The 26,599-nt window shown below is 46.1% G+C and overlaps 1 pseudogene; it reads left to right on the top strand.

Moving 5' to 3' along the window:
• Positions 1-26,599, top strand: part of LOC127925176 (multiple epidermal growth factor-like domains protein 11) — a 77,225-nt pseudogene that overhangs the window by 17,009 nt on the left and 33,617 nt on the right.

Genomic DNA, 26,599 nt, shown 5'->3' with positions numbered 1-26,599 from the left:
GGACTCTACCTTTCTCCATCTCTCCCTGGGACTCTACCTTTCTCCATTTCTCCCTGGGACTCTACCTTTCTCCATCTCTCCCTGGGACTCTACCTTTCTCCATCTCTCCCTGGGATCTCTCTCCATCTCTCCTTGGGACTCTACCTTTCTCCATCTCTCCCTGGGACTCTACCTTTCTCCATCTCTCCCTGGGACTCTACCTTTCTCCATCTCTCCCTGGGACTCTACCTTTCTCCATCTCTCCCTGGGACTCTACCTTTCTCCATCTCTCCCTGGGACTCTACCTTTCTCCATCTCTCCCTGGGACTCTACCTTTCTCCATCTCTCCTTGGGACTCTACCTTTCTCCATCTCTCCCTGGGACTACCTTTCTCCATCTCTCCCTGGGACTCTGCCTTTCTCCATCTCTCTGGGACTCTGCCTTTCTCCATCTCTCCCTGGGACTCTACCTTTCTCCATCTCTCCCTGGGACTCTACCTTTCTCCTCCCTGGGATCTCTCCTCCCTGGGACTCTACCTTTCTCCATCTCTCTCCCTGGGGACTCTACCTTTCTCCATCTCTCCCTGGGACTCTGCCTTTCCCATCTCTCCCTGGGACTCTACCTTTCTCCATCTCTCCCTGGGACTCTACCTTTCTCCATCTCTCCCTGGGACTCTGCCTTTCTCCATCTCTCCCTGGGACTCTACCTTTCTCCATCTCTCCCTGGGACTCTACCTTTCTCCCATCTCTGGGACTGTTCCTGTTTAATTTAGTTCTGTCTCTCCCTGGACGATAGGGGTTAGAAAGGGGCACTCAGAGGGGAGAGGAAGGCGGAGCTGCTCTTCCTCCCGGGGAAGGACTGCCCGTTCCATGATCTCGCCATCACGGTTGACAACTCCATTGTGTCCTCCTCCCAGGGCGCTAAGAACCTTGGCGTGGTCCTGGACAACACCCTGTCGTTCTCGGCTGGCATCGGGGCGGTGGCCCGTTCCTGTGGGTTCATGCTCTGCAGCATCCGCAGAGTGCGGCCCTGCCTCACACGGGAGGCGGGGCGGGTTCTGGTCCAGGCGCTTGTCGTCTCCCGTCTGGATTGCTGCGGCTCGCTGTTGGCTGGGCTCCCTGCCTGTGCCGTTGGGCCCCTGCAGCTCATCCAGAGCGCCGCAGCCCGTCTGGTGTTCAACCTTCCCAAGTTCTCTCACGTCACCCCGCTCCTCCGCTCTCTCCACTGGCTTCCAGTTGAAGCTCGCATCCGCTACAAGACCATGGTGCTTGCCTACGGAGCTGTGAGGGGAACGGCACCTCAGTACCTCCAGGCTCTGATCAGGCCTTACACCCAAACAAGGGCACTGCGTTCATCCACCTCTGGCCTGCTCGCCTCCCTACCACTGAGGAAGTACAGTTCCCGCTCAGCTCAGTCAAAACTGTTCGCTGCTCTGGCCCCCAATGGTGGAACAAACTCCCTCACGACGCCAGGACAGCGGAGTCAATCACCACCTTCCGGAGACACCTGAAACCCCACCTCTTTAAGGAATACCTAGGATAGGATAAAGTAATCCTTCTCACCCCCTCCCCTTAAAAGATTTAGATGCACTATTGTAAAGTGGCTGTTCCACTGGATGTCATAAGGTGAATGCACCAATTTGTAAGTCGCTCTGGATAAGAGCGTCTGCTAAATGACTTAAATGTAAATGTAAATGTAAGGAAGGAGAGAAAGCTAACTATCACTCTGTCTCTCTGTCTCTGTCTCTCCGTTTCTGTCTCCGTCTCTTCCATTCACAAATCCTTTATAATCCCCAGACTCTGATGAGATGAGGGAGGGCCCCAGACTCTGAGGAGGGCCCCAGACTCTGATGAGATGAGGAGGGCCCCAGATTCTGAGGGAGGGCCCCAGACTCTGAGGGAGAGCCCCAGACTCTGAGGGAGGGCCCCAGACTCTGAGGGAGGGCCCCAGACTCTGATGAGATGAGGGAGGGCCCCAGACTCTGAGGGAGGGCCCCAGACTCTGAGGGAGGGCCCCAGACTCTGAGGGAGGGCCCCAGACTCTGAGGGAGGGCCCCAGACTCTGAGGGAGGGCCCCAGACTCTGATGAGATGAGGGAGGGCCCCAGATTCTGAGGGGAGGGCCCCAGACTCTGAGGAGGGCCCCAGACTCTGATGAGATGAGGGAGGGCCCCAGACTCTGAGGGAGGGCCCCAGACTCTGATGAGATGAGGGAGGGCCCCAGACTCTGATGAGATGAGGGAGGGCCCCAGACTCTGATGAGATGAGGAAGGGCCCCAGACTGAGGAGGGAGGGCCCCAGACTCTGAGGGAGGGCCCCAGACTCTGATGAGATGAGGGAGGGCCCCAGACTCTGATGAGATGAGGGGGAGGGCCCCAGACTCTGATGAGATGAGGGAGGGCCCCAGACTCTGAGGGAGGGCCCCAGACTCTGCCCAGTAAGATGAGTTACTGAGCGGTGTTCCCCATGTTTCCTCCAGGTGTGAACTGTGACAGTGTGTGTGGGAGGGCCGATGGGGCCCAGACTGCTCCTACTCCTGTACCTGTGAGAACGGGAGGCTCCTGCTCACCGGAGGACAGGACTTGTGTGTGCCCCTTCCTGGATACAGAGAGCAAGGACACACATTCACACACCTGCAGACGAAGGACACATCAAGAGAACACACACACACACACACACACACACACACACACACACACACACACACACACACACACACATTCCACCATAATCAGGGCTGCTAGTCAAGTACACACACACACATAATCAGGGCTGCTAGTCACAGTAAAATGGCCTCTCTGACATGTGTGTATTTCATTAGACATGTGTTCCTCATTCTGACTTGCCTTCATCTCTGTGTGTATGTCTAGGTAAAATGTAATGTCTGTGTGTATTATATTATTTACACTGAGACAGAGCAGGAAGGAAACATCATTCTGACCTGTTAACTCCTCCTCTCATTAGACAGAGCAGGAAGGATACATCATTCTGACCTGTTAACTCCTCCTCTCATTAGACAGAGCAGGAAGGAAACATCATTCTGACCTGTTAACTCCTCCTCTCATTAGACAGAGCAGGAAGGATACATCATTCTGACCTGTTAACTCCTCCTCTCATTAGACAGAGCAGGAAGGATACATCATTCTGACCTGTTAACTCCTCCTCTCATTAGACAGAGCAGGAAGGAAACATCATTCTGACCTGTTAACTCCTCCTCTCATTAGACAGAGCAGGAAGGAAACATCATTCTGACCTGTTAACTCCTCCTCTCATTAGACAGAGCAGGAAGGATACATCATTCTGACCTGTTAACTCCTCCTCTCATTAGACAGAGCAGGAAGGATACATCATTCTGACCTGTTAACTCCTCCTCTCATTAGACAGAGCAGGAAGGAAACATCATTCTGACCTGTTAACTCCTCCTCTCATTAGACAGAGCAGGAAGGAAACATCATTCTGACCTGTTAACTCCTCCTCTCATTAGACAGAGCAGGAAGGATACATCATTCTGACCTGTTAACTCCTCCTCTCATTAGACAGAGCAGGAAGGAAACATCATTCTGACCTGTTAACTCCTCCTCTCATTAGACAGAGCAGGAAGGAAACATCATTCTGACCTGTTAACTCCTCCTCTCATTAGACAGAGCAGGAAGGACACATCATTCTGACCTGTTAACTCCTCCTCTCATTAGACAGAGCAGGAAGGAAACATCATTCTGACCTGTTAACTCCTCCTCTCATTAGACAGAGCAGGAAGGACACATCATTCTGACCTGTTAACTCCTCCTCTCATTAGACAGAGCAGGAAGGATACATCATTCTGACCTGTTAACTCCTCCTCTCATTAGACAGAGCAGGAAGGAAACATCATTCTGACCTGTTAACTCCTCCTCTCATTAGACAGAGCAGGAAGGACACATCATTCTGACCTGTTAACTCCTCCTCTCATTAGACAGAGCAGGAAGGATACATCATTCTGACCTGTTAACTCCTCCTCTCATTAGACAGAGCAGGAAGGAAACATCATTCTGACCTGTTAACTCCTCCTCTCATTAGACAGAGCAGGAAGGATACATCATTCTGACCTGTTAACTCCTCCTCTCATTAGACAGAGCAGGAAGGAAGGACATCATTCTGACCTGTTAACTCCTCCTCTCATTAGACAGAGCAGGAAGGACACATCATTCTGACCTGTTAACTCCTCCTCTCATTAGACAGAGCAGGAAGGACACATCATTCTGACCTGTTAACTCCTCCTCTCATTAGACAGAGCAGGAAGGAAACATCATTCTGACCTGTTAACTCCTCCTCTCATTAGACAGAGCAGGAAGGATACATCATTCTGACCTGTTAACTCCTCCTCTCATTAGACAGAGCAGGAAGGAAACATCATTCTGACCTGTTAACTCCTCCTCTCATTAGACAGAGCAGGAAGGACACATCATTCTGACCTGTTAACTCCTCCTCTCATTAGACAGAGCAGGAAGGAAACATCATTCTGACCTGTTAACTCCTCCTCTCATTAGACAGAGCAGGAAGGAAACATCATTCTGACCTGTTAACTCCTCCTCTCATTAGACAGAGCAGGAAGGACACATCATTCTGACCTGTTAACTCCTCCTCTCATTAGACAGAGCAGGAAGGAAACATCATTCTGACCTGTTAACTCCTCCTCTCATTAGACAGAGCAGGAAGGACACATCATTCTGACCTGTTAACTCCTCCTCTCATTAGACAGAGCAGGAAGGATACATCATTCTGACCTGTTAACTCCTCCTCTCATTAGACAGAGCAGGAAGGATACATCATTCTGACCTGTTAACTCCTCCTCTCATTAGACAGAGCAGGAAGGATACATCATTCTGACCTGTTAACTCCTCCTCTCATTAGACAGAGCAGGAAGGAAACATCATTCTGACCTGTTAACTCCTCCTCTCATTAGACAGAGCAGGAAGGACACATCATTCTGACCTGTTAACTCCTCCTCTCATTAGACAGAGCAGGAAGGAAGGAAACATCATTCTGACCTGTTAACTCCTCCTCTCATTAGACAGAGCAGGAAGGAAACATCATTCTGACCTGTTAACTCCTCCTCTCATTAGACAGAGCAGGAAGGACACATCATTCTGACCTGTTAACTCCTCCTCTCATTAGACAGAGCAGGAAGGAAACATCATTCTGACCTGTTAGCTCCTCCTCTCATTAGACAGAGCAGGAAGGAAACATCATTCTGACCTGTTAACTCCTCCTCTCATTAGACAGAGCAGGAAGGACACATCATTCTGACCTGTTAACTCCTCCTCTCATTAGACAGAGCAGGAAGGAAACATCATTCTGACCTGTTAACTCCTCCTCTCATTAGACAGAGCAGGAAGGAAACATCATTCTGACCTGTTAACTCCTCCTCTCATTAGACAGAGCAGGAAGGAAACATCATTCTGACCTGTTAACTCCTCCTCTCATTAGACAGAGCAGGAAGGAAACATCATTCTGACCTGTTAACTCCTCCTCTCATTAGACAGAGCAGGAAGGAAACATCATTCTGACCTGTTAACTCCTCCTCTCATTAGACAGAGCAGGAAGGATACATCATTCTGACCTGTTAACTCCTCCTCTCATTAGACAGAGCAGGAAGGAAGGACATCATTCTGACCTGTTAACTCCTCCTCTCATTAGACAGAGCAGGAAGGAAGGACATCATTCTGACCTGTTAACTCCTCCTCTCATTAGACAGAGCAGGAAGGAAACATCATTCTGACCTGTTAACTCCTCCTCTCATTAGACAGAGCAGGAAGGAAGGACATCATTCTGACCTGTTAACTCCTCCTCTCATTAGACAGAGCAGGAAGGAAACATCATTCTGACCTGTTAACTCCTCCTCTCATTAGACAGAGCAGGAAGGAACACATCATTCTGACCTGTTAACTCCTCCTCTCATTAGACAGAGCAGGAAGGAAACATCATTCTGACCTGTTAACTCCTCCTCTCATTAGACAGAGCAGGAAGGAAACATCATTCTGACCTGTTAACTCCTCCTCTCATTAGACAGAGCAGGAAGGAAACATCATTCTGACCTGTTAACTCCTCCTCTCATTAGACAGAGCAGGAAGGAAACATCATTCTGACCTGTTAACTCCTCCTCTCATTAGACAGAGCAGGAAGGAAACATCATTCTGACCTGTTAACTCCTCCTCTCATTAGACAGAGCAGGAAGGAAACATCATTCTGACCTGTTAACTCCTCCTCTCATTAGACAGAGCAGGAAGGAAACATCATTCTGACCTGTTAACTCCTCCTCTCATTAGACAGAGCAGGAAGGAAGGAAACATCATTCTGACCTGTTAACTCCTCCTCTCATTAGACAGAGCAGGAAGGAACATCATTCTGACCTGTTAACTCCTCCTCTCATTAGACAGAGCAGGAAGGAAACATCATTCTGACCTGTTAACTCCTCCTCTCATTAGACAGAGCAGGAAGGAAGGAAACATCATTCTGACCTGTTAACTCCTCCTCTCATTAGACAGAGCAGGAAGGAAACATCATTCTGACCTGTTAACTCCTCCTCTCATTAGACAGAGCAGGAAGGAAACATCATTCTGACCTGTTAACTCCTCCTCTCATTAGACAGAGCAGGAAGGAAACATCATTCTGACCTGTTAACTCCTCCTCTCATTAGACAGAGCAGGAAGGAAACATCATTCTGACCTGTTAACTCCTCCTCTCATTAGACAGAGCAGGAAGGAAACATCATTCTGACCTGTTAACTCCTCCTCTCATTAGACAGAGCAGGAAGGAAGGAAACATCATTCTGACCTGTTAACTCCTCCTCTCATTAGACAGAGCAGGAAGGAAACATCATTCTGACCTGTTAACTCCTCCTCTCATTAGACAGAGCAGCAGGAAGGAAACATCATTCTGACCTGTTAACTCCTCCTCTCATTAGACAGAGCAGGAAGGAAACATCATTCTGACCTGTTAACTCCTCCTCTCATTAGACAGAGCAGGAAGGAAACATCATTCTGACCTGTTAACTCCTCCTCTCATTAGACAGAGCAGGAAGGAAACATCATTCTGACCTGTTAACTCCTCCTCTCATTAGACAGAGCAGGAAGGAAACATCATTCTGACCTGTTAACTCCTCCTCTCATTAGACAGAGCAGGAAGGAAGGACATCATTCTGACCTGTTAACTCCTCCTCTCATTAGACAGAGCAGGAAGGAAACATCATTCTGACCTGTTAACTCCTCCTCTCATTAGACAGAGCAGGAAGGAAACATCATTCTGACCTGTTAACTCCTCCTCTCATTAGACAGAGCAGGAAGGAAACATCATTCTGACCTGTTAGCTCCTCCTCTCATTAGACAGAGCAGGAAGGAAACATCATTCTGACCTGTTAACTCCTCCTCTCATTAGACAGAGCAGGAAGGAAACATCATTCTGACCTGTTAACTCCTCCTCTCATTAGACAGAGCAGGAAGGATACATCATTCTGACCTGTTAACTCCTCCTCTCATTAGACAGAGCAGGAAGGAAGGACACATCATTCTGACCTGTTAACTCCTCCTCTCATTAGACAGAGCAGGAAGGATACATCATTCTGACCTGTTAACTCCTCCTCTCATTAGACAGAGCAGGAAGGATACATCATTCTGACCTGTTAACTCCTCCTCTCATTAGACAGAGCAGGAAGGATACATCATTCTGACCTGTTAACTCCTCCTCTCATTAGACAGAGCAGGAAGGAAGGACACATCATTCTGACCTGTTAACTCCTCCTCTCATTAGACAGAGCAGGAAGGATACATCATTCTGACCTGTTAACTCCTCCTCTCATTAGACAGAGCAGGAAGGACACATCATTCTGACCTGTTAACTCCTCCTCTCATTAGACAGAGCAGGAAGGATACATCATTCTGACCTGTTAACTCCTCCTCTCATTAGACAGAGCAGGAAGGAAGGAAACATCATTCTGACCTGTTAACTCCTCCTCTCATTAGACAGAGCAGGAAGGATACATCATTCTGACCTGTTAACTCCTCCTCTCATTAGACAGAGCAGGAAGGATACATCATTCTGACCTGTTAACTCCTCCTCTCATTAGACAGAGCAGGAAGGAGGAAACATCATTCTGACCTGTTAACTCCTCCTCTCATTAGACAGAGCAGGAAGGATACATCATTCTGACCTGTTAACTCCTCCTCTCATTAGACAGAGCAGGAAGGATACATCATTCTGACCTGTTAACTCCTCCTCTCATTAGACAGAGCAGAGCAGGAAGGATACATCATTCTGACCTGTTAACTCCTCCTCTCATTAGACAGAGCAGGAAGGATACATCATTCTGACCTGTTAACTCCTCCTCTCATTAGACAGAGCAGGAAGGAAACATCATTCTGACCTGTTAACTCCTCCTCTCATTAGACAGAGCAGGAAGGATACATCATTCTGACCTGTTAACTCCTCCTCTCATTAGACAGAGCAGGAAGGAAACATCATTCTGACCTGTTAACTCCTCCTCTCATTAGACAGAGCAGGAAGGATACATCATTCTGACCTGTTAACTCCTCCTCTCATTAGACAGAGCAGGAAGGAAACATCATTCTGACCTGTTAACTCCTCCTCTCATTAGACAGAGCAGGAAGGATACATCATTCTGACCTGTTAACTCCTCCTCTCATTAGACAGAGCAGGAAGGAAACATCATTCTGACCTGTTAACTCCTCCTCTCATTAGACAGAGCAGGAAGGATACATCATTCTGACCTGTTAACTCCTCCTCTCATTAGACAGAGCAGGAAGGATACATCATTCTGACCTGTTAACTCCTCCTCTCATTAGACAGAGCAGGAAGGATACATCATTCTGACCTGTTAACTCCTCCTCTCATTAGACAGAGCAGGAAGGATACATCATTCTGACCTGTTAACTCCTCCTCTCATTAGACAGAGCAGGAAGGAAACATCATTCTGACCTGTTAACTCCTCCTCTCATTAGACAGAGCAGGAAGGAAACATCATTCTGACCTGTTAACTCCTCCTCTCATTAGACAGAGCAGGAAGGAAACATCATTCTGACCTGTTAACTCCTCCTCTCATTAGACAGAGCAGGAAGGATACATCATTCTGACCTGTTAACTCCTCCTCTCATTAGACAGAGCAGGAAGGATACATCATTCTGACCTGTTAACTCCTCCTCTCATTAGACAGAGCAGGAAGGATACATCATTCTGACCTGTTAACTCCTCCTCTCATTAGACAGAGCAGGAAGGAAACATCATTCTGACCTGTTAACTCCTCCTCTCATTAGACAGAGCAGGAAGGATACATCATTCTGACCTGTTAACTCCTCCTCTCATTAGACAGAGCAGGAAGGAAACATCATTCTGACCTGTTAACTCCTCCTCTCATTAGACAGAGCAGGAAGGAAACATCATTCTGACCTGTTAACTCCTCCTCTCATTAGACAGAGCAGGAAGGAAACATCATTCTGACCTGTTAACTCCTCCTCTCATTAGACAGAGCAGGAAGGAAGGACATCATTCTGACCTGTTAACTCCTCCTCTCATTAGACAGAGCAGGAAGGAAACATCATTCTGACCTGTTAACTCCTCCTCTCATTAGACAGAGCAGGAAGGAAGGACATCATTCTGACCTGTTAACTCCTCCTCTCATTAGACAGAGCAGGAAGGAAACATCATTCTGACCTGTTAACTCCTCCTCTCATTAGACAGAGCAGGAAGGAAGGAAACATCATTCTGACCTGTTAACTCCTCCTCTCATTAGACAGAGCAGGAAGGAAGGAACATCATTCTGACCTGTTAACTCCTCCTCTCATTAGACAGAGCAGGAAGGAAACATCATTCTGACCTGTTAACTCCTCCTCTCATTAGACAGAGCAGGAAGGAAGGAAACATCATTCTGACCTGTTAACTCCTCCTCTCATTAGACAGAGCAGGAAGGAAGGAAACATCATTCTGACCTGTTAACTCCTCCTCTCATTAGACAGAGCAGGAAGGAAACATCATTCTGACCTGTTAACTCCTCCTCTCATTAGACAGAGCAGGAAGGAAGGACATCATTCTGACCTGTTAACTCCTCCTCTCATTAGACAGAGCAGGAAGGAAGGACATCATTCTGACCTGTTAACTCCTCCTCTCATTAGACAGAGCAGGAAGGAAACATCATTCTGACCTGTTAACTCCTCCTCTCATTAGACAGAGCAGGAAGGATACATCATTCTGACCTGTTAACTCCTGTCTTTGGTGTGTAGTGTCCAGTAGTTTCTGGTAGTGTCTGGTAGTGTCTGGTAGTGTCTGGTAGTGTCTGGTAGTGTCTGGTAGTGTCTGGTAGTGTCTGGTAGTGTCTGGTAGTGTCTGGTAATGTCTGGTAGTGTCTGGTAGTGTCTGGTATTGTCCGGTAGTGTCTGGTGGTGTCTGGTAATGTCTGGTGGTGTCTTCTAGTGTCTTCTAGTGTCTTCTAGTGCCTGGTAGTGTCTGGTAGTGTCTGGTAGTGTCTGGTAGTGTCTGGTAGTGTCTGGTAGTGTCTGGTAGTGTCTGGTAGTGTCTGGTGGTGTCTGGTAGTGTCTGGTAGTGTCTGGTAGTGTCTGGTGGTGTCTGGTAGTGTCTGGTAGTGTCTGGTAGTGTCTGGTAGTGTCTGGTAGTGTCTGGTGGTGTCTGGTGGTGTCTGGTGGTGTCTGGTAGTGTCTGGTAGTGTCTGGTAGTGTCTAGTAGTGTCTGGTAGTGTCTGGTAGTGTCTGGTGGTGTCTGGTAGTGTCCAAGATTTTCTGGTAGTGCCTTCTAGTGTCCGGTAGTGTCTGGTGGTGTCTGGTAGTGTCTGGTAGTGTCTGGTGGTGTCTGGTAGTGTCTGGTGGTGTCTGGTAGTGTCTGGTGGTGTCTGGTGGTGTCTGGTAGTGTCTGGTGGTGTCTGGTAATGTCTGGTAATGTCTGGTAATGTCTGGTAGTGTCTGGTAGTGTCTGGTAGTGTCTGGTAGTGTCTGGTAGTGTCTGGTAATGTCTGGTAATGTCTATTAGTGTCTGGTGTTGTCTGGTAATGTCTAGTAATGTCTGGTAGTGTCTGCTAATGTCTGGTAGTGTCTGGTTGTGTCTGGTGGTGTCTGGTGGTGTCTGGTAGTGTCTGGTAGTGTCTGGTAGTGTCTGGCAGTGTCTGGTAATGTCTAGTAGTGTCTGGTAATGTCTGGTAGTGTCTGGTGGTGTCTGGTAGTGTCTGGTGGTGTCTGGTAGTGTCTGGTAATGTCTGGTAGTGTCTGGTGGTGTCTGGTAGTGTCTGGTAATGTCTAGTAGTGTCTGGTAGTGCCTGGTAATGTCTAGTAATGTCTGGTAGTGTCTGGTGATGCCTGGTAGTGCCTGTTCGTGTATTAGCTTTGTATCTGTGGTTGTCTCAGAAATATATGTGTTTGTAAGTACACACACACACACACACACACACACACACACACACACACACACACACACACACACACACACACACACACACACACACACACACACACACTCACTCACACACATATACCTACACATACCTACACACACATTAACCCCCTCACCCTGTCCCCTGTGTTTTCAGTCTGTTCTCCAGGGTTCTATGGTCAGCTGCAGTCAGTCCTGTCCTCAGTGTATCCATAGCGATGGTCCCTGTCACCACATCACAGGACACTGTGAGTGTCTGTCAGTTCTGTGGCTCTCTGTGTAACCAAGGTGAGTTTCTCTCGTCTCTCTGTTCGCTCTGCTTCAAACCACTTTCCATCAGTCTGTTTAGTTTGTTCTTTCTGCCTCAAACCCCTGACAGTCTCTGTTCTCTCTGTCTCAAACCCCTGGGACAGTCTGTTATCACTCTGCCTCAGTCTCTGCTCTCTGTCTCTAGGACTGTTTAGAGATGGGACATATGTCTCTGTTATCACTCTGCATCAAACCTCTTACAGTCTCTGCTCTCTCTGTCTCTAGGACTGTTTAGAGATGGGACATAGGTCTCTGTTATCACTCTGCATCAAACCCCTGACAGTCTCTGCTCTCTCTGTCTCTAGGACTGTTTAGAGATGGGACATAGGTCTCTGTTATCACTCTGCCTCAAACCTCTTACAGTCTCTGCTCTCTCTGTCTCTAGGACTGTTTAGAGATGGGACATAGGTCTCTGTTATCACTCTGCATCAAACCTCTTACAGTCTCTGCTCTCTCTGTCTCTAGGACTGTTTAGAGATGGGACATAGGTCTCTGTTATCACTCTGCCTCAGTCTCTGCTCTCAGTCTCTCTGTCTCTAGGACTGTTTAGAGATGAGACATATGTCTCTGTTATCACTCTGCCTCAAACCCCTGACAGTCTCTGCTCTCTCTGTCTCTAGGACTGTTTAGAGATGGGACATAGGTCTCTGTTATCACTCTGCCTCAGTCTCTGCTCTCTCTGTCTCTAAGACTGTTTAGAGATGAGACATATGTCTCTGTTATCACTCTGCATCAAACCCCTCAGTCTCTGCTCTCTCTGTCTCTAGGACTGTTTAGAGATGGGACATAGGTCTCTGTTATCACTCTGCCTCAGTCTCTGCTCTCTCTGTCTCTAGGACTGTTTAGAGATGGGACATAGGTCTCTGTTATCACTCTGCCTCAAACCCCTGACAGTCTCTGCTCTCTGTCTCTAGGACTGTTTAGAGATGGGACATAGGTCTCTGTTATCACTCTGCATCAAACCTCTTACAGTCTCTGCTCTCTCTGTCTCTAGGACTGTTTAGAGATGGGACATAGGTCTCTGTTATCACTCTGCATCAAACCTCTTACAGTCTCTGCTCTCTCTGTCTCTAGGACTGTTTAGAGATGGGACATAGGTCTCTGTTATCACTCTGCCTCAGTCTCTGCTCTCTCTGTCTCTAGGACTGTTTAGAGATGGGACATAGGTCTCTGTTATCACTCTGCCTCAAACCCCTGACAGTCTCTGCTCTCTCTGTCTCTAGGACTGTTTAGAGATGGGACATAGGTCTCTGTTATCACTCTGCCTCAGTCTCTGCTCTCTCTGTCTCTAGGACTGTTTAGAGATGGGACATAGGTCTCTGTTATCACTCTGCATCAAACCCCTGACAGTCTCTGCTCTCTCTGTCTCTAGGACTGTTTAGAGATGGGACATAGGTCTCTGTTATCACTCTGCCTCAGTCTCTGCTCTCTCTGTCTCTAGGACTGTTTAGAGATGGGACATAGGTCTCTGTTATCACTCTGCCTCAGTCTCTGCTCTCTCTGTCTCTAGGACTGTTTAGAGATGAGACATAGGTCTCTGTTATCACTCTGCCACAGACCTCTTACAGTCTCTGCTCTCTCTGTCTCTAAGACTGTTTAGAGATGGGACATAGGTCTCTGTTATCACTCTGCCTCAGACCTCTTACAGTCTCTGCTCTCTCTGTCTCTAGGACTGTTTAGAGATGGGACATAGGTCTCTGTTATCACTCTGCATCAAACCTCTTACAGTCTCTGCTCTCTCTGTCTCTAGGACTGTTTAGAGATGGGACATAGGTCTCTGTTATCACTCTGCCTCAGTCTCTGCTCTCTCTGTCTCTAGGACTGTTTAGAGATGGGACATAGGTCTCTGTTATCACTCTGCCTCAGTCTCTGCTCTCTCTGTCTCTAGGACTGTTTGGAGATGGGACATAGGTCTCTGTTATCACTCTGCCTCAGTCTCTGCTCTCTGTCTCTAGGACTGTTTAGAGATGGGACATAGGTCTCTGTTATCACTCTGCCTCAAACCCCTGACAGTCTCTCTCTGCTCTCTCTGTCTCTAGGACTGTTTAGAGATGGGACATAGGTCTCTGTTATCACTCTGCCTCAAACCTCTTACAGTCTCTGCTCTCTCTGTCTCTAGGACTGTTTAGAGATGGGACATAGGTCTCTGTTATCACTCTGCATCAAACCCTTACAGTCTCTGCTCTCTCTGTCTCTAGGACTGTTTAGAGATGGGACATAGGTCTCTGTTATCACTCTGCATCAAACCCCTGACCGTCTCTGCTCTCTCTGTCTCTAGGACTGTTTAGAGATGGGACATAGGTCTCTGTTATCACTCTGCCTCAGTCTCTGCTCTCTCTGTCTCTAGGACTGTTTAGAGATGGGACATAGGTCTCTGTTATCACTCTGCCTCAGTCTCTGCTCTCTCTGTCTCTAGGACTGTTTAGAGATGGGACATAGGTCTCTGTTATCACTCTGCCTCAAACCTCTTACAGTCTCTGCTCTCTCTGTCTCTAGGACTGTTTAGAGATGGGACATAGGTCTCTGTTATCACTCTGCATCAAACCCCTGACAGTCTCTGCTCTCTCTGTCTCTAGGACTGTTTAGAGATGGGACATAGGTCTCTGTTATCACTCTGCCTCAAACCTCTTACAGTCTCTGCTCTCTCTGTCTCTAGGACTGTTTAGAGATGGGACATAGGTCTCTGTTATCACTCTGCATCAAACCTCTTACAGTCTCTGCTCTCTCTGTCTCTAGGACTGTTTAGAGATGGGACATAGGTCTCTGTTATCACTCTGCCTCAAACCCCTGACAGTCTCTGCTCTCTCTGTCTCTAGGACTGTTTAGAGATGGGACATAGGTCTCTGTTATCACTCTGCATCAAACCTCTTACAGTCTCTGCTCTCTCTGTCTCTAGGACTGTTTAGAGATGGGACATAGGTCTCTGTTATCACTCTGCCTCAAACCTCTTACAGTCTCTGCTCTCTCTGTCTCTAGGACTGTTTAGAGATGGGACATAGGTCTCTGTTATCACTCTGCCTCAGTCTCTGCTCTCTCTGTCTCTAGGACTGTTTAGAGATGGGACATAGGTCTCTGTTATCACTCTGCATCAAACCCCTGACAGTCTCTGCTCTCTCTGTCTCTAGGACTGTTTAGAGATGAGACATAGGTCTCTGTTATCACTCTGCCTCAAACCCCTGACAGTCTCTGCTCTCTCTGTCTCTAGGACTGTTTAGAGATGGGACATAGGTCTCTGTTATCACTCTGCCTCAAACCCCTTACAGTCTCTGCTCTCTCTGTCTCTAGGACTGTTTAGAGATGGGACATAGGTCTCTGTTATCACTCTGCCTCAAACCCCTGACAGTCTCTGCTCTCTCTGTCTCTAGGACTGTTTAGAGATGGGACATAGGTCTCTGTTATCACTCTGCCTCAGTCTCTGCTCTCTCTGTCTCTAGGACTGTTTAGAGATGGGACATAGGTCTCTGTTATCACTCTGCATCAAACCCCTGTCTCTGCTCTCTCTGTCTCTAGGACTGTTTAGAGATGGGACATAGGTCTCTGTTATCACTCTGCCTCAGTCTCTGCTCTCTCTGTCTCTAGGACTGTTTAGAGATGGGACATAGGTCTCTGTTATCACTCTGCCTCCTCTTACAGTCTCTGCTCTCTCTGTCTCTAGGACTGTTTAGAGATGGGACATAGGTCTCTGTTATCACTCTGCATCAAACCTCTGTTATCAGTCTCTGCTCTCTCTGTCTCTAGGACTGTTTAGAGATGGGACATAGGTCTCTGTTATCACTCTGCATCAAACCTCTTACAGTCTCTGCTCTCTCTGTCTCTAGGACTGTTTAGAGATGGGACATAGGTCTCTGTTATCACTCTGCCTCAAACCTCTGACAGTCTCTGCTCTCTCTGTCTCTAGGACTGTTTAGAGATGGGACATAGGTCTCTGTTATCACTCTGCCTCAAACCTCTTACAGTCTCTGCTCTCTCTGTCTCTAGGACTGTTTAGAGATGGGACATAGGTCTCTGTTATCACTCTGCCTCAAACCCAGTCTCTGCTCTCTCTGTCTCTAGGACTGACAGTCTCTGCTCTCTGTCTCTAGGACTGTTTAGAGATGGGACATAGGTCTCTGTTATCACTCTGCCTCAGTCTCTGCTCTCTCTGTCTCTAGGACTGTTTAGAGATGAGACATAGGTCTCTGTTATCACTCTGCCTCAAACCTCTCAGTCTCTGCTCTCTCTGTCTCTAGGACTGTTTAGAGATGGGACATAGGTCTCTGTTATCACTCTGCCTCAGTCTTACAGTCTCTGCTCTCTCTGTCTCTAGGACTGTTTAGAGATGGGACATAGGTCTCTGTTATCACTCTGCCTCAAACCTCTTACAGTCTCTGCTCTCTCTGTCTCTAGGACTGTTTAGAGATGGGACATAGGTCTCTGTTATCACTCTGCCTCAGTCTCTGCTCTCTCTGTCTCTAGGACTGTTTAGAGATGGGACATAGGTCTCTGTTATCACTCTGCCTCAGTCTCTGCTCTCTCTGTCTCTAGGACTGTTTAGAGATGGGACATAGGTCTCTGTTATCACTCTGCCTCAAACCCCTGACAGTCTCTGCTCTCTCTGTCTCTAGGACTGTTTAGAGATGGGACATAGGTCTCTGTTATCACTCTGCCTCAGTCTCTGCTCTCTCTGTCTCTAGGACTGTTTAGAGATGGGACATAGGTCTCTGTTATCACTCTGCCTCAGTCTCTGCTCTCTCTGTCTCTAGGACTGTTTAGAGATGGGACATAGGTCTCTGTTATCACTCTGCCTCAGTCTCTGCTCTCTCTGTCTCTAGGACTGTTTAGAGATGGGACATAGGTCTCTGTTATCACTCTGCCTCAGTCTCTGCTCTCTCTGTCTCTAGGACTGTTTAGAGATGGGACATAGGTCTCTGTTATCACTCTGCCTCAGTCTCTGCTCTCTCTGTCTCTAGGACTGTTTGGAGATGGGACATAGGTCTCTGTTATCACTCTGCCTCAGTCTCTGCTCTCTCTGTCTCTAGGACTGTTTGGAGATGGGACATAGGTCTCTGTTATCACTCTGCCTCAGTCTCTGCTCTCTCTGTCTCTAGGACTGTTTGGAGATGGGACATAGGTCTCTGTTTTCACTCTGCATCAAACCTCTTTCCACTCTTTCCATTTGTCATTTGTCTTACGTACAACATTCATTTGTTATTTATTGTCATTTTTTTTCAATAGAGATATCAACACAGCTTAACTTATTTAATGATGGTTACATTTTGAATTAATAATCAGTCATAAACCTGAAGCCGGATCTCCTCCACATCACATCTCGCTAATGCTCATCTTCAAGTCTCAGACAAGGTTATTCATCTGGAGTGTGTGGCTTAATCGCAGAACAATCTGTTAGGACATAGATCTATTAGGATATAGATCTGTTACTGTTAGGACGTAGATCTATTAGGACATAGATCTGTTACTGTTAGGACATAGATCTATTAGGATATAGATCTGTTACTGTTAGGACGTAGATCTATTAGGACATAGATCTGTTACTGTTAGGACATAGATCTATTAGGATATAGATCTGTTACTGTTATGACATAGATCTATTAGGACATAGATCTGTTACTGTTAGGACATAGATCTGTTAGGACATAGATCTGTTACTGTTATGACATAGATCTGGTAATAGGACATAGATCTGTTAATATGACATAGATCTGTTAGGACATAGATCTGAAAAATGACATAGATCTGAATAGACATAGATCTGGTAATATGACATAGATCTGTTACTGTTATGACATAGATCTATTAAAATGACATAGATCTGTTACTGTTAGGACATAGATCTATAATATGACATAGATCTGTTACTGTTATATGACATAGATCTATAATAGGACATAGATATGTTAATGTTAGGACATAGATCTATTAGGACATAGATCTGTTACTGTTATGACATAGATCTGTCAGGACACAAATCTATTAAGCCATCGATCCGTAATATGACATATCTCTATTAGGACATAGATTTGTTACTTTTAGGACATAGATCTGTTAATATGACATAGATCTGGTAATAGGACATAGATCTGTTAATATGACATAGATCTGTTAGGACATAAATCTGAAAAATGACATAGATCTGTAATAGGACATAGATCTGGTAATATGACATAGATCTGGTAATATGACAGATCTGTTAATATGGACATAGATCTGTAGCCATTGTGATCTGACATAGATCTGTAGTAATATGACATAGATCTGGTAATATGACATAAATCTGTTAAAATGACATAGATCTGGTAATATTGGGCATAGATCTTGTGATCTGTAGCATTGATCTGTTAATATCTGTAGTCATAGTGATCTGTAGTCATAGGACTGTAGATCTATTAATGATCTGTAAATCTGTTCTGACATAGATCTGTTAATATGACATCTGAGCTGTTGAGATCTGTAGATCATGTCATCTGTAGTCATTAGATCTGTTCATGATCTGTTCCTTCCCTGCCTGGTCCACAGTGCAATAAAGGCTATAGAGTGGTGAGGAGGATCTGTAGTCATTGTGACCCTCTGTGTCCGGATTAATGTAGTCATTGTGATCTGTAGTCATTGTGATCTGTAGTCATTACGATCTGTAGTCATTGTGATCTGTAGTCATTGTGATCTGTAGTCATTGTGATCTGTAGTCATTGTGATCTGTAGTCATTGTGATCTGTAGTCATTGTGATCTGTAGTCATTACGATCTGTAGTCATTGTGATCTGTAGTCATTGTGATCTGTAGTCATTGTGATCTGTAGTCATTGTGATCTGTAGTCATTGTGATCTGTAGTCATTGTGATCTGTAGTCATTATGATCTGTAGTCATTGTGATCTGTAGTCATTGTGATCTGTAGTCATTGTGATCTGTAGTCATTGTGATCTGTAGTCATTGTGATCTGTAGCCATTGTGATCTGTAGTCATTATGATCTGTAGTCATTGTGATCTGTAGTCATTGTGATCTGTAGTCATTGTGATCTGTAGTCATTATGATCTGTAGTCATTGTGATCTGTAGTCATTGTGATCTGTAGTCATTGTGATCTGTAGTCATTGTGATCTGTAGTCATTATGATCTGTAGTCATTGTGATCTGTAGTCATTGTGATCTGTAGTCATTGTGATCTGTAGTCATTGTGATCTGTAGTCATTGTGATCTGTAGTCATTGTGATCTGTAGCCATTGTGATCTGTAGTCATTGTGATCTGTAGTCATTGTGATCTGTAGCCATTGTGATCTGTAGTCATTGTGATCTGTAGCCATTATGATCTGTAGTCATTGTGATCTGTAGCCATTATGATCTGTAGCCATTGTGATCTGTAGTCATTGTGATCTGTAGTCATTGTGATCTGTAGTCATTGTGATCTGTAGAGTTGCTATTTTCTCATGTCAGATAACTCGTGACTCCTGGATGTGTCATTATATTAATAAACTCTGGTCTAATCAACAAATACGATAGTCAGTTTAAAGAAGGTTAAGGGTACAAGACTGTGTACATACCTGTCTGTGTTGGAAAAATCACTACATTTCCCATCAAACCAAGTGGCTGCCCGTTGTCACAGTTACAAGCAGAACCAGTCAGAAACGTCCAGCTGACCCTATGCCTAGTCGTTTTATGACAGATACCTCAAACCTCTCCTGACTATTCAACAAAACAATTAAACAATACGCAGTTTTTTTCCGTCAAATTTCTTAGTTATACGATTGTAGTTTTTTACGTTTGAAGTTGAGGGTGCATTATTTAGGACGTTTGGCAATGAGGACAAAAACTAGCACAGTTCAGCTAGCCACCTAGTTTAGCTAGGGAAAACCGGGGTAAACGAGCTCGGGTCCACTAGGCTAATTCAGGAGACAGATTGTAGTTTTCATTCCCTGATATCAGGAGCTGGCGGTAAAACGTTTGATTAAACAATTCAGAGACTTATGAAACAAATAAATCAGATGACTTACATTTAAGGAGAGCGAATCCATACAATCCCAAAACCAGCTGTAACTGTCAATAGTAAAACTAAGATTAAAACGATGTTTGATTGAACCTGAATACAGAAACTGAATGGGGAAGTCTCTTCCATACAGGGTAGACTCCTCCTCCTCACTACGGTAGATTCCTCCTCCTCACTACATTAGACTCCTCCTCCTCAACACGGTAGACTCCTCCTCCTCACCATGGTAGACTCCTCCTCCTCACTACAGTAGACTCCTCCTCCTCACTACGGTAGACTCCTCCTCCTCACTATGGTAGACTCCTCCTCCTCACTACGGTAGACTCCTCCTCCTCACTACGGTAGACTCCTCCTCCTCACTACGGTAGACTCCTCCTCCTCACTACGGTAGACTCCTCCTCCTCACTACGGTAGACTCCTCCTCCTCACTACGGTAGACTCCTCCTCCTCACTACGGTAGACTCCTCCTCCTCACCACGGTAGACTCCTCCTCCTCACCACGGTAGACTCCTCCTCCTCACCACGGTAGACTCCTCCTCCTCACCACGGTAGACTCCTCCTCCTCACTACGGTAGACTCCTCCTCACTACGGTTGCCTCCTCCTCCTCACTACGGTAGACTCCTCCTCCTCACTACGGTAGACTCCTCCTCCTCACTACGGTAGACTCCTCCTCCTCACCAGGGTACACTCCTCCTCCTCACCACGGGTAGCCTCCTCCTCCTCACCAGGGTAGATTCCTCCTCCTCACCACAGTAGACTCCTCCTCCTCACCAGGATAGACTCTTCCTCAGGGTAGCCTCCTCCTTCTCACCAGGGTAGACTCCTCCTCCTCACCAGGGTAGACTCCTCCTCAATACGGTAGACTCCTCCTCCTCACCAGGGTAGACTCCTCCACACCAGGGTAGCCTCCTCCTCCTCACCAGGGTAGACGCCTCCTCCTCACCAGGGTAGCCTCCTCCTCCTCCTCACCACAGTAGACTCCTCCTCCTCCCCACGGTAGACTCCTCCTCCTCACCACGGTAGACTCCTCCTCCTCACTACGGTAGACTCCTCCTCCTCACTACGGTTGCCTCCTCCTCCTCACTACGGTAGACTCCTCCTCCTCACTACGGTAGACTCCTCCTCCTCACTACGGTAGACTCCTCCTCCTCACCAGGGTAGACTTCTCCTCCTCACTACGGTACACTCCTCCTCCTCACTACGGTAGCCTCCTCCTCCTCACCAGGGTAGCCTCCTCCTCCTCACCACAGTACACTCCTCCTCCTCACCAGGGTAGACTCCTCCTCACCAGGGTAGCCTCCTCCTTCTCACCAGGGTAGACTCCTCCTCCTCACCAGGGTAGACTTCTCCTCCTCACTACGGTACACTCCTCCTCACTACGGTAGACTCCTCCTCCTCACCAGGGTAGCCTCCTCCTCACCAGGGTAGTCTCCTCCTCCTCACCACAGTCACTCCTCCTCCTCACAGGGTAGACTCCTCCTCACCAGAGTAGCCTCCTCCTTCTCACCAGGGTAGACTCCTCTTCCTCACCAGGGTCTCCTCCTCACCAGGGTAGCCTCCTCCTCCTCACCAGGGTAGACTCCTCCTCCTCACCAGGGTTGCCTCCTCCCTCCTCACCAGGGTTGCCTCCTCCTCCTCACCAGGGTAGACTCCTCCTCACCAGGGTAGCCTCCTCCTCACCACAGTAGACTCCTCCTCCTCACCAGGGTAGCCTCCTCCTCCTCACCAGGGTAGACTCCTCCTCCTCACCAGGGTAGACTCCTCCTCACCAGGGTAGCCTCCTCCTCCTCACTACAGTAGACTCCTCCTCCTCACCATGGTAGACTCCTCCTCCTCACCACGGTAGACTCCTCCTCCTCACCACGGTAGACTCCTCCTCCTCATCCACGGTAGACTCCTCCTCCTCACCACGGTAGACTCCTCCTCCTCACCACGGTAGACTCCTCCTCCTCACCACGGTAGACTCCTCCTCCTCACCACTCTATAAAGTCTCATCCAGATTTTAAATACATATTACTTTTCCTGATAATAAAATTAGAAATGAATTAGAAAGAGGCAATGGGCAGATATAGAATTCACTTTCATGCCCTTCCTATTAAATTACTAGAGGGGTTATGTCATCACCCTTCCCAGCGCTGTCTCATAAATATAAGGACTACTATTTAAAATAGGAATTTTATAAATGGTGCTCGTTTGTCAAGAAGACCTTAATTAACGGCTAGTTCGGTCACTGGGCAGTTGCTCTCTGAAAATGTTTGGCTTTTTAGGTCTACGTCGGTGGTCTCTCGTCCGATACAAGACCTTTTCGGACGTTCTAATCTTTCTGTTGAAATATGAACGTTTGAAAATTAATTGTGGATTTAAATCTAATGCTCACATGCAGATACAACATCATGTTTGAGGGGCTTGAAAGAGCTCTTCAGAGGAAGATAGCAGCTAAACCCATTGAAATAGAACTAGTGAAGAGCCCTTCAGAGGAAGATAGCAGCTAAACCCATTGAAATAGAACTAGTGAAGAGCCCTTCAGAGGAAGATAGCAGCTAAACCCATTGAAATAGAACTAGTGAAGAGCCCTTCAGAGGAAGATAGTAGCTAAACCCATTGAAATAGAACTAGTGAAGAGCCCTTCAGAGGAAGATAGCAGCTAAACCCATTGAAATAGAACTAGTTAAGAGACCTTCAGAGGAAGATAGCAGCTAAACCCATTGAAATAGAACTAGTGAAAAGCCCTTCAGAGGAAGATAGCAGCTAAACCCATTGAAATAGAACTAGTTAAGAGACCTTCAGTGGAAGATAGCAGCTAAACCCATTGAAATAGAACTAGTTAAGAGACCTTCAGAGGACGATAGCAGCTAAACCCATTGAAATAGAACTAGTGAAGAGCCCTTCAGAGGAAGATAGCAGCTAAACCCATTGAAATAGAACTAGTGAAGAGCCCTTCAGAGGAAGATAGCAGCTAAACCCATTGAAATAGAACTAGTGAAGAGCCCTTCAGAGGAAGATAGCAGCTAAACCCATTGAAATAGAACTAGTGAAGAGCCCTTCAGAGGAAGATAGCAGCTAAACCCATTGAAATAGAACTAGTGAAGAGCCCTTCAGAGGAAGATAGCAGCTAAACCCATTGAAATAGAACTAGTGAAGAGCCCTTCGGAGGAAGATAGCAGCTAAACCCATTGAAATAGAACTAGTGAAGAGCCCTTCAGAGGAAGATAGCAGCTAAACCCATTGAACTAGAACTAGTTAAAAGCCCTTCGGAGGAAGATAGCAGCTAAACCCATTGAACTAGAACTAGTTAAGAGCCCTTCAGAGGAAGATAGCAGCTAAACCCATTGAACTAGAACTAGTGAAGAGCCCTTCGAGGGAAGATAGCAGCTAAACCCATTGAAATAGAACTAGTGAAGAGCCCTTCAGAGGAAGATAGCAGCTAAACCCATTGAACTAGAACTAGTTAAAAGCCCTTCAGAGGAAGATAGCAGCTAAACCCATTGAACTATAACTAGTTAAGAGCCCTTCAGAGGAAGATAGCAGCTAAACCCATTGAAATAGAACTAGTGAAGAGCCCTTCAGAGGAAGATAGCAGCTAAACCCATTGAAATAGAACTAGTGAAGAGCCCTTCAGAGGAAGATAGCAGCTAAACCCATTGAAATAGAACTAGTGAAGAGCCCTTCAGTGGAAGATAGCAGCTAAACCCATTGAAATAGAACTAGTGAAAAGCCCTTCAGAGGAAGATAGCAGCTAAACCCATTGAACTAGAACTAGTGAAGAGCCCTTCAGAGGAAGATAGCAGCTAAACCCATTGAAATAGAACTAGTGAAGAGCCCTTCAGAGGAAGATAGTAGCTAAACCCATTGAAATAGAACTAGTGAAAAGCCCTTCAGAGGAAGATAGCAGCTAAACCCATTGAACTAGAACTAGTGAAGAGCCCTTCAGAGGAAGATAGCAGCTAAACCCATTGAAATAGAACTAGTGAAGAGCCCTTCAGAGGAAGATAGCAGCTAAACCCATTGAAATAGAACTAGTGAAGAGCCCTTCAGAGGAAGATAGCAGCTAAACCCATTGAACTAGAACTAGTGAAGAGCCCTTCAGAGGAAGATAGCAGCTAAACCCATTGAAATAGAACTGGTAGTGAAGAGCCCTTCAGAGGAAGATAGCAGCTAAACCCATTGAACTAGAACTAGTTAAAAGCCCTTCAGAGGAAGATAGCAGCTAAACCCATTGAACTAGAACTAGTTAAGAGCCCTTCAGAGGAAGATAGCAGCTAAACCCATTGAACTAGAACTAGTGAAGAGCCCTTCGGAGGAAGATAGCAGCTAAACCCATTGAAATAGAACTAGTGAAGAGCCCTTCAGAGGAAGATAGCAGCTAAACCCATTGAACTAGAACTAGTGAAAAGCCCTTCAGAGGAAGATAGCAGCTAAACCCATTGAACTAGAACTAGTGAAGAGCCCTTCAGAGGAAGATAGCAGCTAAACCCATTGAAATAGAACTAGTGAAGAGCCCTTCAGAGGAAGATAGCAGCTAAACCCATTGAAATAGAACTAGTGAAGAGCCCTTCAGAGGAAGATAGCAGCTAAACCCATTGAACTAGAACTAGTGAAGAGCCCTTCGGAGGAAGATAGCAGCTAAACCCATTGAAATAGAACTAGTGAAGAGCCCTTCAGAGGAAGATAGCAGCTAAACCCATTGAACTAGAACTAGTTAAAAGCCCTTCCAGGAAGATAGCAGCTAAACCCATTGAACTAGAACTAGTTAAGAGCCCTTCAGAGGAAGATAGCAGCTAAACCCATTGAACTAGAACTAGTGAAGAGCCCTTCGGAGGAAGATAGCAGCTAAACCCATTGAAATAGAACTAGTGAAGAGCCCTTCAGAGGAAGATAGCAGCTAAACCCATTGAACTAGAACTAGTTAAAAGCCCTTCGGAGGAAGATAGCAGCTAAACCCATTGAACTATAACTAGTTAAGAGCCCTTCAGAGGAAGATAGCAGCTAAACCCATTGAAATAGAACTAGTGAAGAGCCCTTCAGAGGAAGATAGCAGCTAAACCCATTGAAATAGAACTAGTGATGAGCCCTTCAGAGGAAGATAGTAGCTAAACCCATTGAAATAGAACTAGTGAAAAGCCCTTCAGAGGAAGATAGCAGCTAAACCCATTGAAATAGAACTAGTTAAGAGACCTTCAGTGGAAGATAGCAGCTAAACCCATTGAAATAGAACTAGTTAAGAGACCTTCAGAGGACGATAGCAGCTAAACCCATTGAAATAGAACTAGTGAAGAGCCCTTCAGAGGAAGATAGTAGCTAAACCCATTGAAATAGAACTAGTTAAGAGACCTTCAGAGGACGATAGCAGCTAAACCCATTGAAATAGAACTAGTGAAAAGCCCTTCAGAGGAAGATAGCAGCTAAACCCATTGAAATAGAACTAGTTAAGAGACCTTCAGTGGAAGATAGCAGCTAAACCCATTGAAATAGAACTAGTTAAGAGACCTTCAGAGGACGATAGCAGCTAAACCCATTGAAATAGAACTAGTGAAGAGCCCTTCAGAGGAAGATAGCAGCTAAACCCATTGAAATAGAACTAGTGAAGAGCCCTTCAGAGGAAGATAGCAGCTAAACCCATTGAACTAGAACTAGTGAAGAGCCCTTCAGAGGAAGATAGCAGCTAAACCCATTGAAATAGAACTAGTGAAGAGCCCTTCAGAGGAAGATAGCAGCTAAACCCATTGAAATAGAACTAGTGAAGAGCCCTTCAGAGGAAGATAGCAGCTAAACCCATTGAACTAGAACTAGTGAAGAGCCCTTCGGAGGAAGATAGCAGCTAAACCCATTGAAATAGAACTAGTGAAGAGCCCTTCAGAGGAAGATAGCAGCTAAACCCATTGAACTAGAACTAGTTAAAAGCCCTTCGGAGGAAGATAGCAGCTAAACCCATTGAACTAGAACTAGTTAAGAGCCCTTCAGAGGAAGATAGCAGCTAAACCCATTGAACTAGAACTAGTGAAGAGCCCTTCGGAGGAAGATAGCAGCTAAACCCATTGAAATAGAACTAGTGAAGAGCCCTTCAGAGGAATATAGCAGCTAAACCCATTGAACTAGAACTAGTTAAAAGCCCTTCGGAGGAAGATAGCAGCTAAACCCATTGAACTATAACTAGTTAAGAGCCCTTCAGAGGAAGATAGCAGCTAAACCCATTGAACTAGAACTAGTGAAGAGCCCTTCAGAGGAAGATAGCAGCTAAACCCATTGAAATAGAACTAGTGATGAGCCCTTCAGAGGAAGATAGCAGCTAAACCCATTGAAATAGAACTAGTGAAGAGCCCTTCAGTGGAAGATAGCAGCTAAACCCATTGAAATAGAACTAGTGAAAAGCCCTTCAGAGGAAGATAGCAGCTAAACCCATTGAACTAGAACTAGTGAAGAGCCCTTCAGAGGAAGATAGCAGCTAAACCCATTGAAATAGAACTAGTGAAGAGCCCTTCAGAGGAAGATAGCAGCTAAACCCATTGAAATAGAACTAGTGAAGAGCCCTTCAGAGGAAGATAGCAGCTAAACCCATTGAACTAGAACTAGTGAAGAGCCCTTCGGAGGAAGATAGCAGCTAAACCCATTGAAATAGAACTAGTGAAGAGCCCTTCAGAGGAAGATAGCAGCTAAACCCATTGAACTAGAACTAGTTAAAAAGCCCTTCGGAGGAAGATAGCAGCTAAACCCATTGAACTAGAACTAGTTAAGAGCCCTTCAGAGGAAGATAGCAGCTAAACCCATTGAACTAGAACTAGTGAAGAGCCCTTCGGAGGAAGATAGCAGCTAAACCCATTGAAATAGAACTAGTGAAGAGCCCTTCAGAGGAAGATAGCAGCTAAACCCATTGAACTAGAACTAGTTAAAAGCCCTTCGGAGGAAGATAGCAGCTAAA

Source organism: Oncorhynchus keta, unplaced genomic scaffold (assembly GCF_023373465.1).
Source record: "Oncorhynchus keta strain PuntledgeMale-10-30-2019 unplaced genomic scaffold, Oket_V2 Un_contig_5217_pilon_pilon, whole genome shotgun sequence".
NCBI lineage: Eukaryota > Metazoa > Chordata > Actinopteri > Salmoniformes > Salmonidae > Oncorhynchus > Oncorhynchus keta.
The sequence above is the reverse complement of the archived record's forward strand: the minus strand, read 5'-3'. Positions and strand labels throughout refer to the sequence as shown.